This window comes from Oryctolagus cuniculus, chromosome 6, assembly GCF_964237555.1.
Source record: "Oryctolagus cuniculus chromosome 6, mOryCun1.1, whole genome shotgun sequence".
Classification (NCBI taxonomy): Eukaryota; Metazoa; Chordata; class Mammalia; order Lagomorpha; family Leporidae; genus Oryctolagus; species Oryctolagus cuniculus.
In genome coordinates, this window is record NC_091437.1 from 13,799,727 (window position 1) to 13,816,489 (window position 16,763).

A 16,763-nucleotide genomic window follows, 5' to 3' on the forward strand; every position below is an offset into this window, starting at 1 on the left:
TGGGATGCCCGCATCCCATACTGAAGCGCCTGGGTTCAAGTTTCAACTCCAATCCCAGCTCCCAGCTAATGTGTACATTGGGAGGCAAGTACCGATTCAAGCACTTGGGACTTAGATTGAGTTCTGGGCTCCTGGTGTTGGCCTGGCCCAGATGTTGCCAGCATTTCAGGAGGGAGCCAGTGCATGGTAGATCTCTCTCCTTGTCTATGCCAATCAAAATTGTTTTCAAAACTACATTTGAGGCCGGCGCCGCAGCTCACTCACTAGGCTAATCCTCAGCCTAGCGGCTCCAGCACACCGGGTTCTAGTCCTAGTCGGGGCACCGGATTCTGTCCCAGTGGCCCCTCTTCCAGGCCAGCTCTCTGCTGTGGCCTGGGAGTGCAGTGGAGGATGGCCCAAGTGCTTGGGCCCTGCACCTCATGGGAGGCCAGGATAAGTACCTGGCTCCTGCCTTCGGATCAGCGCGGTGCGCCAGCCGCAGTGCACCGGCTGCGGCGGCCATTGGAGGGTGAACCAACGGTAAAAGCAAGACCTTTCTCTCTGTCTCTCTCATTGTCCACTCTGCCTGTTAAAAAAAAAAAAAAAAAAAAAACCTACATTTGACTTTAGGAACCCATGAATCTTGTTGTGAACAAATGAAATTCTTACTGAGATATTTTAGCCAAGCAAATCAAATCATGTTTTTGAGACGAGGGAAGGTATTTCCAGTTTCCTTGATCTCATGGGCCACACATAGTTGGACCTGACAACGACCGAGTTCAAGCTATTAAGGACTTGTCAACCCCTTAGCATTTTGAACTTGACCCAGTTTCTCAAGTTTCCTCTATGTTCCACTCCATGAGTCATCTGTCAACAGTCACCATGACTTCCATGTTCTAACTGCCCACCCATACCAGAGAAGCATGCCTTACACTGCACAAGCTCCTCTCCATGGAGAGGTGCTCACAAAGCACATTGCAAAGAAATTTCTCCCCGAATAACCTTTCAAAAATGTCCCTATCTCTCCCACGTATCAGTTGTGCTTAAAAACTCATTCTGTCTACAGGACTACAGCAGAAACGAGAGCCCACATTTCACCTCCTCTTTGCTTCTGCTAGTCCAGTATCTCCATCCTTGCTGGGCAGGGCGTCAGACCCCTGGCAATTCTCGATGCCCTATTTCACGTGTTAACTTCATTGTCAACATCCCTTTCAGATCAGGTGTTCAAAACCCAGGTACTCACGCCACATGTGACAGCCAGCGCAGGACAAAGGAGCCACACTGTCCTACGAAATGGATGCTGCTCTTCTGCCATCATCCAGAACAGTTTCACCGGGTTGGGCTGCACGCAAACAATAAACAAATTTTAATTTATTATACGGACACATTCTTTCCTGTAATTCCCTAAGAAAAATCCCAACAGTGTTCAGTCTTTTTGCTCCCCCATCAATCATGAGATTAATTGACAGAAAGGAAGTACTATCACAGCAGAGCAAGAGCATAATGACAGGAATTAAGGAGAAAAATAGTTCTTAGGCTTTGGAAATACAGTGTTTAAGAACGTGGGGAACAGCTGTTTGGGTTGTGTAAGAATTTGGGAGGAGAGTAATGACATTTTGAAGTGATTGACAAGGATCACAAATGACTTCTTTTAAGTGCAGTAGACACAGAAAGCTACATATAAACTACACTTTAAGTATGTTTCTTTGCTAGGCTTTTGATATTTTTAATGTGACTTACTGCAGAGACTGGGTGACTGAGACCTTTAGGAGTTACAAGAGTTAACCAACTCAAACATGAACATCTCCTAGACGCTACGGTAGGCGTGGGCATCCACAAAGACACCACCTCTGTCCTTTGGAAACCTTCCATCTATCATCCAAGGAGGCAGATGTAAATAAAACCGTCAATTAAAATTCTCCAATGGCTGTCGCGGCCGGCGCACTGCACTGATCTGATGGCAGGAGCCAGGTGCTTCTCCTGGTCTCCCATGGGGTGCAGGGCCCAAGCACTTGGGCCACCCTCCACTGCACTCCAGGGCCATAGCAGAGAGCTGGCCTGGAAGAGGGGCAACCGGGACAGAATCCGGCGCCCCAACCGGGACTAGAACCCGGTGTGCCGGTGCCACAAGGCGGAGGATTAGCCTAGTGAGCCACGGCGCCAGCCCACACTCTGGGTTCTAATGCTGGTATACTTTCAAAAAATGGTTGGCATGTCATACATACTTTATATATCTACGATTATTTATCTAAATGAAGAACACAGAAATTCTTCCTATTAATTTTCCATCTGGTTTCCTCAAATAGACTACTGAAATTATTTGAGGTCTTGATTTTACTCCTTTCTCACTGAGCTTTTTCTTCCCTAAGAGCCTCATCTTCAGTCACAGCAGGTGTGCCTTCACCGCCCCGCTGCAAGGTGTTTGCTGCAGAGGTCAAAGCCAAGGACACTGAACTCGGTCTTCACTACTGATGACCCTTAGGTAAGCTTTATGCTACATGGTACAGTGCATAGAGTTCAGTAAATGATTTCACACATCTCATTTAGTCCTGCAACAACCCCTCCGAGGCGGGATGGAAACACAGACACAGAGCAGGTGAGTACTTTATTCATGGTCACATCATCTGTAAATGACAGAATCTCTATCTCTTGACAAATATAAAATTCTTTCCATGTCACCACATCCCATGTTTCCCAAGGCATAACTGGTCCTCTTTGAGGTACTGTTTATTTGAGGCAACCTATTTGAGGTGTATTACTATGTAATAAGCATCTTTACTTTAAAAATATACTATAAAATAAGTGGCTACGCAAAGCTATATCACATGTATATCGAAATTCCTGTTGATTTAATATTATGGTAATAATTCCTTCCATTCCCCACCCCAAAAAGAGAGGGTAAGCTTGACTTAGCCTAAGTTGTTCTTAGTGAACTGACAGTAGGTTCTAGATATAGACAGTGTTTGTTAAGAATTCATCAACTGCCTGATAAAAACATTCTGAGTTATTTCTGAGCTATCTATACCAGGCTCCATAGTCTGAAACTTCTTTACATCTTTTAAAATTTTTGCCTGGGTCCTCAGATGATCCTTTTTCATATTCTGGCACCTTTCCAATTATCCATGAAATTTCAAAGATACCTTGGCTCAGAGAGCACACCTACATGGTTTTTCCCCATCCTGGACTCACATTCTTGTGATCTAGAATAAATTAATGCAGTTAGTGGGTTTTTCCCTCAACTTAAATGAGCTGAAATTCCTTGCTTAATTTATTGTTGTATACTCCCAATAAACAGCAAGCCTTGGGCATTGTTATGACAATGTCACATGCAACAGTGAAGAGTTACAACCTAATAAGGTAAGAAATATGTATACAAATAATCATAAGGCAGCAAGAGAAAGCTTGGAATCCAGATAGGACAATGCACCAGACAGGAAAAAGCAGACGAGTAATATGACTCCCTGGGATTTCAGTTTCTTTATCAGCAAATAGTGATGATGTGGCCTGTTCCAGGATTCAGTGAGGTCTTTCCAGTACTAGGACAATGCCTCTCAAATTTATTAAGGACTTAATAAATGTCAGCTCGAATTATTAGTTATGACTATCCATATTAGCATCAAAATAATTTTGATAGAGGCCGGTGCTGTGGTGTAGCAGGCTAATCTTCCATATATGGCAATGGCATCCCACAGGGCACCAGTCTGTGTCTCAGCTGCTCCTATTCCAATCCAGCCCCCTGCTGATGGCCTGGGAAAGCAGTGCAAGGTGGCCCAAGTGCTTCGGCCCCTGCACCCACATAGGAGACCAGGAAGAACCTCCTGGCCCTTGACTTTGGATTGGTGCAGCTCCAGCCGTTGCAGCCAACTGGGAGGTGAAGCACCAGATGGAGGACCTTTCTGTCTTTCTCTCCCTCTCTCTGTAACTCTATCGCTAAAATAAATGAATACATTCTTTGAAAAAACTAACTTTGATAAATGAAGAATCATTTTTATTCTTCACCAGTCCAGAGGGCAAAACGAGGACACATGTATGTGTGGGAAGATTCATGGTCGAGGGTAGGAAAGCTTCCTAAAACTGCCTATTACTCACAATGTTTAGAGTGAAGCCATCTGCTCCATCTTGGGAATACTGCTTGAGTAGGTGCTGAGCCATCAGCTGCAACGGCTTTTTACATTCAGTTAGAGGTTGCATTAGCTCAGGAATGACACAGCGATCCCTTTAGATCAACTGGTATTGACGAACTGAAATAATACGAATGGGAAGCCATGCCTGGCTCGGAGGGACAGAGTACTGAACAATTAACCATCGCACTCTTGGTAACAGAAGGGCACGTGATGGTATCAGTGCCCTTTCACTACTGACCCTGAACCAGACAGTTCCTAACGAGGAGGAACCTGGCACAACCCCCCCCCCCCCGTTGGCTGAGGCTCCATGGAAGGCAGATGCTTGATGATCCGTCTGGGCACCTCAGGGTCCCACCCTGCCCAGGCAGTGTTCACACAGCTGATAGCACCACCAGTCCATGAAGCAACGGAGTTCCCTAAGGAATCTACAGCATGAATACTCAAATGCCAGGCACAAAGTCAGCATGCATGCTGGCTATTTTCCTACTAGAGGGCTTATTCATTTCCTGAACAGTTCCTGAGCCATGCTGCAGGCATTGGAGGTAGAAGAAAGAACAAGCCAGAGAGCCCACGCACTCATGGTATGGACATTTCAGTTGGAGGAAGGTGGTCAAGGAATAATAAACTAACCAGGCAGTTTTAAACAGTGTTTAAGTACAATGAAGAAAATATAACCAAGTGACACGAAACAGAGAGGGACTATTGGGCCAGTGGCCAAAACCTCCATTTTCCAGGAATAAGAGTGACAAACACACAAGGTCAGGCCCTACCAGGACAGCAAGACAACAACGAGTCGGTGAGACAGAGGTAGGTTTTGTTGGGTAGGATTTTTTACCTATTACCATAGCTAAAGAGGAGCTCAGGGACTCGGGTGCAGACAGACACTTGCAGGATGGGGGTGAGTGTGCGTACCACAAGGACGCTCTCTGATCACAAGTGAACATGTGGTGAGTCTATTTGCAAAGGAAGGGATTGAAGATCAACAATGGGGCTTCAAACTGCATGGACCAAGCAGGCAAAAACAATCAACTACAGTTCCATCTCCAGACTATGCTTTTACCTTCTGCCCCAGTTAAGACAGACCCAGCGTGGGAACACTCCCATGGCTTAGTGGGAAGTGAATGATGAAGAGGAGCCAGAACCTGGCATTTTACCATTCTGGAGTCCTGTGCTTACTTCCTCAAGACTAAGATCTCAAAGACCCGTGCCTCATTTGCAGCCTGATTTCAGCCAAATCTTCTAACTGCACATTCAATCTGGCTTTACCTGTTGATCCATTTCCTGAGCTGGGATGAGACACAGCAACTCCTTGTACTGGCTTCAGGCGGGATTTCCCAAGACAACCGGGCTGGACAGATGCTTGACTGAAGCAACATTTTCTCATTTTTCCATGCTGTTAACTTAGGCAGCTATTAGTATTATTTGTAAAAAGACTCTAGATTTTTTATCTCCCATGAAAAACAGAAAAAATAATTTTTCTGAATGTAAATACTCTGGAAAATTCAAAATTTCCCAACTGGTGACAGAAAATATTTATGGAGATTATTTTTCATGAATATTTAAATCAAGTATATAATATTTAATACTGACTTGAGAATATCATTCCAGCCCAAAAACCACACTATAGATTGTGGCAGGAAGACTGCAAACTAACTTCAGGAAGGTTCTATATTACAACACCTTGAGGCTTATCTGTAAACAGCACAAGAAAATATCAAAAGAATTAAGACAAAAAACTGATTAAACATGAATTAAAATTGGCTTGCGGTATGTCTCCACCCATATTTACTCTGGAATGAACTACAAAATAAAGAAGAGTCTCTCCATTCCAGCCATCTCATTGTCTAGCCAGGAAATAAAATGTAGTTCTAAAAACATTGGGAAACCTGGCTAAGAAATTTTAGGTATGGTCAGCTTTTATTAATGTCCTAAAATGAAATGGAAGACGTGGGTGAGCTAGAGAACGACTATCTCAGGATAAAATAGAGAATAAAATAGAAAACAGATTTAAGATTCCCTTGGCGAAAACCGTGGTTGAAATTAACGCTTCACATCGTGTTAATGTTTTAGAACCTTAGCACTTTCAATATTTGCTCAAAGTTTATTTTCTATTTTCAACAAACACTAACTACATAACTTACTGGGCATTATATTCTGCTACTTTCTATGAGGAATAAAAGGGAAAATCTCATTCCAATTCTGGAAAGGGCTTCTGTACGTGTTCTATACCTTCTAGTTAGCCTAAAGTATAAAACATGCTTGGTACTATGAATGGGTGTTACGGTAGGCTTCAACCTTCACATAATCTCTACTGATCCCCCAAACTTGCCCTAAAAATTCACAAAGTGAGTAAAAGTAGTACACTTGCTATGGAAACACAATTTGAACATATTCCCTTGCCTTTTCTTCCAAAGTATGGTAACTTTAGACTCCACCTTGAAGAAAGTCTAGATCATCCAATGCCTTAGCCATAGGTTATTTGCTGTATAGCAGAGGAAGAATGAACAGTCCCTCTTGGGCAAAAAGAACATAAAAACAATCTGGGAAAGCTTTAAGGAGGAGCTGACTTGAGAGTCACCTGTTGGCTCTATCCGATTTCCACAGTGGGGATCAGGGTAGGCTTGGGTCTGGGTAGACACTGAGAAGTAAGTGGAATGATGAGGAAGAATCTGTACTCACTGTTCAGCACAACTTCAGGGGCAGTTTCCATGTCGCACATGGTGTGGATGTGGGACCCCTCAAGCTTACGGCACCCGGTAAGAAGAAAAATGAAGTGAAAGCTAATATTAGAAGTGTAGAAAGGGCCAGGACTGAAATTTTTTATTATCTGATGTAGAACTTCAGAGAATAACTGTTTAAAAGTAGCTGAATCATCATAGAGTACTCACTCAGTCTATTTACAACATGCTTGGTTGGAGTATGTCACATGACATTGAATAAGGAGGGACTAAGTAGGGAGAGCAGGCAAGGTATATACATTGTTAATAGTCTCAATGGAGGTTAATAACTTCAGATAGAACACTTGTGGTGGGAGCAGAAAAGAATGGGAACACAGCTACAGTAAAGAAATCAAACTAGGTTGGCGTTGTCCAACCACATGTTAAGCCACCACCTACAGTCCCCTATGGGTACCGGTTTGAGTCCTAGCCATTCCATTTCCTATCCAGTTCCCTGCTCATGTATCTGAAAAAGCAGCAGAAGATGGCCCAAGTGCTTGGGCCCCTGCTACCCACATGGGAGATTAGAATGGAGATTCAGGCTCCTAGCTTTAGCCTGCTCAGCCCCAGGCCACTGTGGCCATTTGAGGAGTGAACCACTGGATGGAAGAACTCTCTTGGTCTACTTCTTTCACTCTGACTTTCAAATAAACAAATCTTTAAAAGAGAACAGCAGGTACAACCATTCAGATTCTGTAACTGACCAAATTTGAAAAGAATATGATGTGAGATTTCTGAAGCCAGAGGTCATTTGCCAATTCAATCAAAAGACAAAGGGCAGTATCTATGGGTGCAAGAATTGTATACCCATGAGTTTTGGGATTGATTAGGTTTTTAGACATAGTTTTAAATGACAGGGGATGCACAAGTAAACGAAACCTTCAGGCATATGAGGTTTGGAAAACAAGATTTTAACCCAGCTGATTGCATTTCATTTACTTCTAGTGGTTTGGAGACAAACTGACCAGACCACAGACACAATTTGCTGCGCTGTTATTCCTGCAGGCATCTCTCCTGGGTCCATCTCTGAAGCAGTCCTCCTTGGGCTACTCCTAGAGGGAAATTCCAAGACCAGAATTCCCAGCAATGCCTTCATCACTGGTGGCCACTTCCCAGAGCGAGGGGATTTAGGCATTTCTAGTTCCCAGAGTCTCTGGATGAATCCTTCCCGTAGTTGCTCGGTCAGAATTAAACTGACCACAAACCAACGTGGCATCAAATCTCAATACAGTGCAAGCAGAGCTGTTCCCGAGCTGTGCCCAGAATTCCTCTCCTAAGTACTACTGCCACTTGCAGTCTAAGTATAAATAAGTAGCATCTAGTATGTAGCAAGTTATCCGACAAGACCTTGTAAGGAATCCGTAACAGTTGGAGGCGGGGTAGGGGTGGGGCAGATGCAAGGATTTTGATGCTTTATGGTGACCATAGACTTTCTTGAAAAGGAAGGTAGTAACACAGTGTAACATTTGCTTAGGAAATGAATGCTGACTGTTGTTGAACAAAAATCAGAGCAATTGCATGCACAACCTCTACAGTAGCACTGGCTTCTAATTTTTACTTTAGGAAAACTCATTTCTGACTGTGCCTCAGATTCCTCAACTATGGAGAATGACGTGGATGGCTCCCTCGTGGGTTTGCACTTGAGAAAAATAAAATAACAGCTATATAATAAAACAATAAGTGCATAGAAAGCACTCTGAAAAGAAAAAAAAAACACTAAATAATGATAGCATCTTTTCCAGCTGGTAAATACTGGTGACTGCTTCCTGGCTTAGCTGCTGTTCTTGGGAGACTATTCAGGGAGACTTGTATGTATGTGTCTTTTTCTATTGCTTCATTTGTCTTTCTCTTTCTACTGTAATAGCCCTGTCTCCAGTTCTCACTTCCACGGCTATCAGACAGTGTCTCCCTGCTGCTGGCTCCACAGCCTCCTCTCCATCTCTGTTAGTCCATCTTATTTAATTTCATGCTCTCTGCAGACCTTCTTTATTCTGTCATAGATCTTACTTTGAAAAATCTATTGTGCATTTTAGGTTCTCTCCTCAGCCCTGACTTGCTCACCTCTCTGACATCTCATTTTCTTCCAGCGTTTTCCCTTGCACCTCGCTGTGCCTTTATTCAACAGTCCAGAAAGGGTGACGCCAGAAAGGTGAGCTTATAAATTATAGAAAGAACCAATCTTCCTACTACTAAAACGGTGTTCCACTGATCTAATTTGTCAATATATTGTTTAGTACCTCACAAAGTCAGACATGCACAATGGGTAGTAAAAATTGACCAAATTAGGAGTCTTAAATTCCCTCTGATTGCAGGTCCAAGAAGTGGAAATCCATACTGCGGAGCAGAGGCTTATTGATGGAGGTTCATTTGCTTAAGGGCTTAAAATCCTAATACTGATATCTGGAGAATGTACCGGCCCCAGTTCCCCAGCTGCATCTCAGAGGGCCGAGCAGTGCGATGCCAGTGAGAAGTGGGACCTTTCAACATCCATGCCAATGTGCTTGTGTCTGCCTAGGGCACATTGCATGAACGTGGGAGACGGACAAGCTCTCGGAAGAACAACGTAAACCCCATGTTTACATAACGAAGCCCATGAAGTTTACCAATGAGTATCCACCAAAAAGACATGGTGTTTGCCACAGGAGTCTCTGAGAGTCCAGCTGTTCACAGCGCCCTGGACATGCCTTGTCAGCATTCTACTCAAGGTGTAAATCTGAGTCTTCCACATAAAAATTACTGGAGCCAGCTCTTTGAGACAGCGGATGCCTTTACCATGACGCGGGTACCCCCGAGTTCTCAAATGATATCTACAGGATTATTACTGCAACTGTAACTTTAAGATAACTGAAATGTTCTCTTTCACACTGTGATGCCTACACGAACAGTTGCACCATACTAAACTGCATAAGCCTTATGCGATTTGTAACACGCACACGAGGACAACAGAGAGGCAAGTATCTCACACCGCCTGGTGAGCACAGACCCGATCTCCATCTTTCTTCCAGTCTTCACTTTCCCTTCTTATTGCCTCTTTCTCTTTGCTTTCCTCTCCCCACTGCTTGACTGTGTCTGGATTAAGCTTCGCTAACCTACATACACTTGATTTATTTGTGGTTCGAATTTGTCATGCTTCAATCTTTCTTGGGAGGTATTTCAGAGAATCAGAGAACTGTATGAAATGGTTGCTCACTGCTCCTATAAAAGACATTAATGGTGTCTTCAACTAAAGAAAATAACGGAACACTTCTTACCCAAATGAACACAGACTGAGGTACCATATGAAAAATCATCCATCTGAGTGCCCCCCCTTAAGATTTTTTTTATTTATTTACTTGAGAGGTAGAGTTACAGAAAGACAGAGATGGAGAGACAGAGAGAGAGGTCATTCATCCACTAGTTCGCTCCTCAAATGGCCGAAACGGCCAGGGCTCAGCAGATCTGAAGCCAGGAACTTACTCAGTGTCTCCCATGCAATTGCAGAGGCCCAAGGACTTGGGCCATCTTTCACTGCTTTCCCAAGCCAAAAGCAGAGAGCTGGATCAAAAGAGGAGCAGCCAGGACTAGAACTGGCCCTCAGAGGGGATGCCAACCCTGCAGGCAGGGACTTAGCCTACTATATCACAGTGCCAACCCCTGAGTGCCAATTTTATTTCAAGTAATTTCCCTCAACAGCTAGATTCTTGAATCACACACACACGAATATATAAATATATATATATTATATTATATATGAAAAAATGAGTTGTTACAGAGCAAAGAATAAGACAGGGAGAGCACTGGACCTGCATGACTCCTGTGTATCATACAAGCACGTTCTAGGATTGCTGTCAGATATGGACGCACAGGTACTGAGGGGTGGTCCGGACAGCGATGATGCAGACACAGATACCCCTCACAGGGCGATCCTTCTGCACCCTGTCCTCCCTGCTCCTTGATTAAAAGACTAGACATTTCCCCTCGAGATTTGTTCCTCGGCCTAATGTGCTGTAATTGCAGCCGAGTGCTTGATCCAGCAGCGCGAGCGCTGTTCTGTAATAAATTTGGGTCACTGCAGAGTTCATCATGTAGTCCTTGGCAACAGGAGATAAAGTGTCGGTTACTCCATCTCTCCCTTCCAGCCGCCGTGTCCCCGGCTCTCTGGCCTAATGATATTAATAGAGCTAAATGTAGGCAAATTGTCCCTGTCCTGGGCCTCTTCCTTCCCACTGTCTAGGTAATGTTTCATCTCTGCAAAACATTTCTCTTCACAGCAGAATGAACCAGAACTGGGAAAGTGTGGTTGCCAAGTGAGAGACAATTCCCTTCTCTGTGGCCCATTCTTTCCTTTGCCCTCTGTCTCTTTAGCTCAGTGTTTTAAAAGGTCTTTGAACTCATGTAAATTCTTTCATCTGTTTGGTAGAAAATGAAGTAGGACTCCAGTGAAGGCTTTTCTGAAGTGTGGGTTGTGAGAATGTGGTGTTTCAAGGAGCTTAGTGAATACATTTGTTAAGAAAGCTTTTATTTAATAAATATAAATTTCGCAGGTACAACTTTTGGAATATAGCGGTTCTTCCTCCCTAACCTGCCCTGCCACCAACAAACCGTCCCACCTCCTACTCCCTCTCCCATCCCATTCTTCATTAAGATTCATTTTTAATTATCTTTATATATAGAAGATCAACTCTATACTAGGTAAGGATTTCAACAGTTTCACCCACACAGTCACATAAAGTACTGTTTGAGTACTAGTTTTACCGTTAATTCTCGTAGTACAACTTATCAAGGACAGAGGTCCTACATAGTGAGCAAGTGCACAGTGACTCCTGTTGTTGATTTAACAATTGACACTCTTATTTATGACGTCAGTAATCACCCGAGGCTCTTGTCATGAGCCACCAAGGCTATGGAAGCCTCTTGAGTTCACAGACTCTGACCTTAATTAGACAAGGCCATAATCAGAGTGGAAGTTCTCTCCTCCCTACAGAGAAAGGTACCTCCTTCTTTGATGGCCCCTTCCTTCCACTGGGATCTCACTCACAGAGACCTTTCATGTAGGTCATTTTTTGCCACAGCGTCTTGGCTTTCCATGCCTGAAATGCTCTTACGGGTTTTTCAGCCAGATCTGAACGCCGAAGGGGCTGTGTGAACATCCCCCTTTAAAGAAGCGTTCTTTGCACTAGATTCACTGCCCTTCTATCTCAGAGACACTTATTTGCAGGTTACTGTCCACAGGATGTTCATTTGTTCTCTCTCCACACTCATAGTTCTCTCATTCTTCCATTCATTTGAAAGGAAGAGTGACAGAGAGAGTCCTTGTATTCTCTGGATCACTCCCCAAATGGCCCCAACAGCCAGGTGTAGGCCAGGCCAAAGCCAGCAATCAAGATCTCCATCCTGGTCTCACCTGTAGATGGCAGGGACCCAAGCCCTTGGGTGATCATGTGCTGCCTCTCAGGCACACTAGCAGGCAGCTGCACAGGAAGAAGGACACCTGGGACTGCACCTGCAGCTCTGATACAGGATGCACACATCGCCAGTGGTGACTTAACCCACTTCAGTGACAACACCAGCCCTGGGGGATTAACTCCTGCCACCTCTACACACGCTACAGGGTTGTGTCGGGGGGAGACGCAACTGGTAGGATTTAACTCTACTCTCAAGTCTACACAACTCTCCTGTCACCTCTTTCTAGACTCTTCTATGATCATTTCTACCTCTCCTTCTCTGTACCTGTTACCCACCCTGCCTAATCTGCACTGAAAATCCAATACTCACTAATTTCCAAATTCAGCTCAATAAGACTATTAAACATCATGATTTTACCAGAATGGGAAGGAGAGGGGTTCAATAAAAGGAATTCAAACCACAGAGGAGAAATGAGAACTTGAGAAAGTATCAAGATCGAATCATTTCCTTCCAACTCAGCACGCACACTTAAATGGGTGAACACTATGTAGCAGGCTTCAGACTGATGGCCAAGACGTACATTTTACTTTTGAAGATCATTGCCTTAAAATGCCTTTGAAGCATTTAATAAGTGAGCTAGGACTGTGTAAATCTTGTTAAGCCGAGGGAACATGAAGTACACAGCCCAGAAGGCAGCCTTCTAAGGCTTAGAGGGGAATAAGTGTCCTTCACTCTGCTCTTACAGCGCAGTGAGGGCAAGCTCTGATGCTCACTGTACCTTGCTTCTGATTGATGGCAATTCCAAACCCTTTGAAGAGACCAAAGAGTCTACTGTCAACAGTCATCCAGCTTGCTATTAAGGACCCATTTGTAGAAGGCTTTTTTTTTTTTTCATTTCATTTTTAAATTTTCTTTTTGAGAGGCAGAGAAAAATAAAGGGTGAGGGGAGAAAGAGAAAGCGTTAGCAAGCTTCCCCCATCCACTGGTTCACTCTCCAAAGGCCTGCAGGGACCAGAAGTGGGCTGGTGGAAGCCAGAAGCAAGCAGGGAACTCAAACCAGGTCTCCCATGTGGGTGGCAGGAAATCCATCACTGGAGCCATCACTCTGTCAGGAGGCTGGGGTCGGAGCCTGAGCTGGCCATCAAACCCTGGCATTCAGCTATAGGAAGCAGCTTATCTCAACCAGGGTCTTAACCACGAGGCCACATCCCCACCCCTATTTAATTTTTTTTTTTTTTTTTTACAAAGCATTACTAATTTCCTAGTCCTGTGTGAACATGGAGAACAACCTTCCCCTGAAGTGAACAGTGGCATGGGAAAAGCTCACAGCTCAGACCTGACTCTAAATCCCTGAGAATGAAAGCGGAGCCCCCAACTGTGGAAGACCACCCTGCCCCCCACCAAGAGCTTTGTCATAAAAGCGGAAAAAGGAAAATGTCCTAGAGGAGTAAATGCCCCAATAAACCAGGAACAAATGCTCCGGACATAGGGAAATACTTCATGAAACCAGGGTCCAAGTTCCTCGTGTCCTAAGCGCCACCATATCTCCCAACAGGCAAAAATAAATAAATAAATCATATCAAAAATCATAATGGGGTTTATTCCATTGTGTACCAAGTATGCCAGAAGCAACCCAAATAAGCCACCTTTTCAACCTGCGTACCCATGAGTTTTGATGGCCAAATGTAGGCTCTGCAGATACATTTCTTACTTATAGGTGACCTTGAACAGGTCATCCAACCCCTCTACATCTCACTTTTTCCTTCTGCATTGTGGAACAGTATCTACTCCCCTTCACAGCTGCTGAAAGACTTGGATGAGCTCATGTAATCCAGACACCAGGCACAGGGCACCTGCCCCACTGATTTCAAGTCCTGGCTGTCCCTCCTCTGAAATGCAAAATCCATGTCTTGCTTGCAAGCAAATTCCATCTGAATCATCTTGGCCATTGCTTTGGAGTTTTATTAAAAATGGTTCATATTTGACCTACTGTACATTCAGAGAGCATTTATTGCCGTGAATCCTGTCCATTCACCCCCCCCCCCCCCAAAAAAAAAGCATGCTCGAGTCATTTATTTCCTTGCAGGAGCACTGGGATGTCTTTGTAAGTCTGATAGCATTATCTGACAAATAATCAATGTTTGGCTGTAACCCCAGGGCCTCGTGAGCCAGAGGCTATTACTCAGCATGGTACCACGGAGGAGGCGGCAAATCCAACACAAATTGTTTTCTGCGTAGGAATTATCATGTGGTTTTTGCCCTGGACTCTCCATCATCGCACTTCCTGTAGGATTAGGTTTGCAGCTCAGAATTATTTTGATTATTCATCATGTCATCCTCTGTGTCGGGACAGCTTTCCTTACACAAGGTTATTCCAACCCGAAGCCCGGCCGACTGCTTACCGATGTGTGTTGGTAAAGTGACAGCACAGTGCCACGTCTTTATGCTCTTCATTTTACAAAGAGGTTACAGTGACCTTTTAACAGACCCACAATAAAACTGGAATCTGCACAGAGTGTGGGGCCCAGGTATAAAACACTCTCCCACCTCGCTGACATAAATACTAATAGGGTGGAATAATCTGAATGGACACAGGAGAAATAAATCAAGTTCACTCACACTTCAATATATAAAACTATTGTAGAGACACAGACCGTGACTAAAAGTGTGATTTATTTTTGCCAAAGCCCAGCAAAATTGAAATACTTAATATCATTTTCCATAGCACCTTCAGAAAAGCACACATGCTTAAGAATTCTTTCTTCCTTCCAAAATACACTTACTCTGTTATCTGCTCAAGTGAATGCAAAAAACACAGAGAACTGATAGAGAAAGTCACTGGTAGGTTTTCCTACTGTAAGAAATGTGCATGGAATTTACAAACAGTGTGAGACCTTGTGTTAAAAACACATGATCCTCTCGAGTTAACTATCTGACTTTCTATCACATACTGCAAACAGACCAGCAGAGCAGGGCAGAAAATTCTTAAAACTCGAACGCAAATTGGACATAAATAAGCTCTGCTGAATGGTTTTGTTTTTTTTTTTAAACCTGGCATCCATAAGCAGATAATTGTGAAAATCTAGGGTACTTTCAGGACTGCGGTCACTTTTGTTATTTGGCGGGCCCTGTAAAATCCGAGCCATTGTTGAAGTGGGAATTGAAAGATACAATGGGCGTCCCTACTGAGATACAAAAGGGGACAGGACAAGAGAGGGGAAAGCAAAGTTCAGGGCCGCAACGAGGTCACTGGAGTTTCCTAAGAGATTTTAATTATTAAGAATAACCACACCAGAAATGATGTTTGCACTTACAACGGTATCCTGGACAACAGGGTTAAGAATTTGAGACCTTGACCTAGGAGACAGAGATTTGTAAAGTGAGCTCCTCTTGGAATATTAACTTGATAAATTAGGTTCTAAATTCCTACTCTTTCGTCTCTTTGAGCCACGGAAGACTGAATCCAACGCTCTTCGGACAGCAGCTCCCATCTGGAGACTTTGCATAGTGGAGCCCACAGTCCTAGTTTGAAACAAAGGCTGTTCTCAGAGCAGCCAGCCCCCTGCGAGTAATCCTGGCAAGTGGAGTGTAAGATGCTTTGTGCTATCGAAACCCTTTAGAGACTTGAATCTCAGAGCATTCCGGACAATGTGGCAATAAGAACCCAGGCTACAGAGTAAACCACAGGCAACATAGATTCAAATATTTGACCTAGAAAATACAGAAAATTCACAGAAGGGACAAAACCTACATCTTTATTTACACTGAAAATGAGGCCTATGAAATTTATAAATTAATTTGTAAATTCTCTTTGGGAGTGAGTCTAAAGGAGTGATCATTGAGCAAAGAAGTTGTAATTGTACACAACTAAGCTCAAGAAACCCTTCAACCACGCTTCATCCCAGCAATAAGCACTTATTAAGTAACATAAATATTTATTGAGCATCTAACATTACGCCTGAAGCAAAATGACGCAACACCACTCTTGTGACACGCAGCTCAACACAAACAGTGTCCTGGTCACCGTTTCTCCTTCCTGGCTTTCGATTTAAGGTTCCTGTTTGAATTCCTTCTCAGCCTTCCCAGTTTTTTAATATACACTCTACACTCTCCCTAAGGCAGTCCCACACGTTTCTCACTGGGTGCTTCCGTTCAGCCACTCTGAAAAACGTGCCTACCTGTTGAAGGTGCTCCCAGAGGCCTCTGAAATACATTGTGTGCAGGCCAAATGCCCTGTTCTTCAACTGAACGCCCCAAAATATCTTTCAGATTCTGAAAAAAGCATCTCGGAGTCCCATGTATGATAGAGGACCAAAGAGAGAAGATGATAGTATGTTGTTATTGTGTAGCTCTGATAAGGGGCTCATATTTGACATTTATTGGTTGCTTCCGTTTTTCTCACCAATGCATAACAAAGCAAGATCGTGACCACAACAAAAATGATCCCCCCACCAGCTGACCAGTTATAAGGGTAGATGAGTTATCAACTCTAGCATTAGCATTACCTACATAACTTCGGAAAGCACAAATGCCCAAATATGTTCCCTGGACATCGCAA

General features: G+C 43.8%; 1 long non-coding RNA gene across 13 annotated transcripts in view; it reads right to left on the reverse strand.

Annotated features, from left to right (window-relative positions):
* Window positions 1-16,763, reverse strand: part of LOC103347857 (uncharacterized) — a 371,873-nt gene that overhangs the window by 88,737 nt on the left and 266,373 nt on the right. For 11 of the 13 annotated variants that reach the window (XR_011389670.1, XR_011389669.1, XR_011389671.1 and 8 more), the window contains one exon: window positions 1,223-1,321. This is a non-coding gene — a long non-coding RNA (uncharacterized lncRNA). Of the gene's footprint in view, window positions 1-1,222; window positions 1,322-5,369; window positions 6,847-16,763 lie in introns of all 13 variants that reach the window. The other 2 variants (XR_011389666.1, XR_011389665.1) reach the window with 2 other exon arrangements.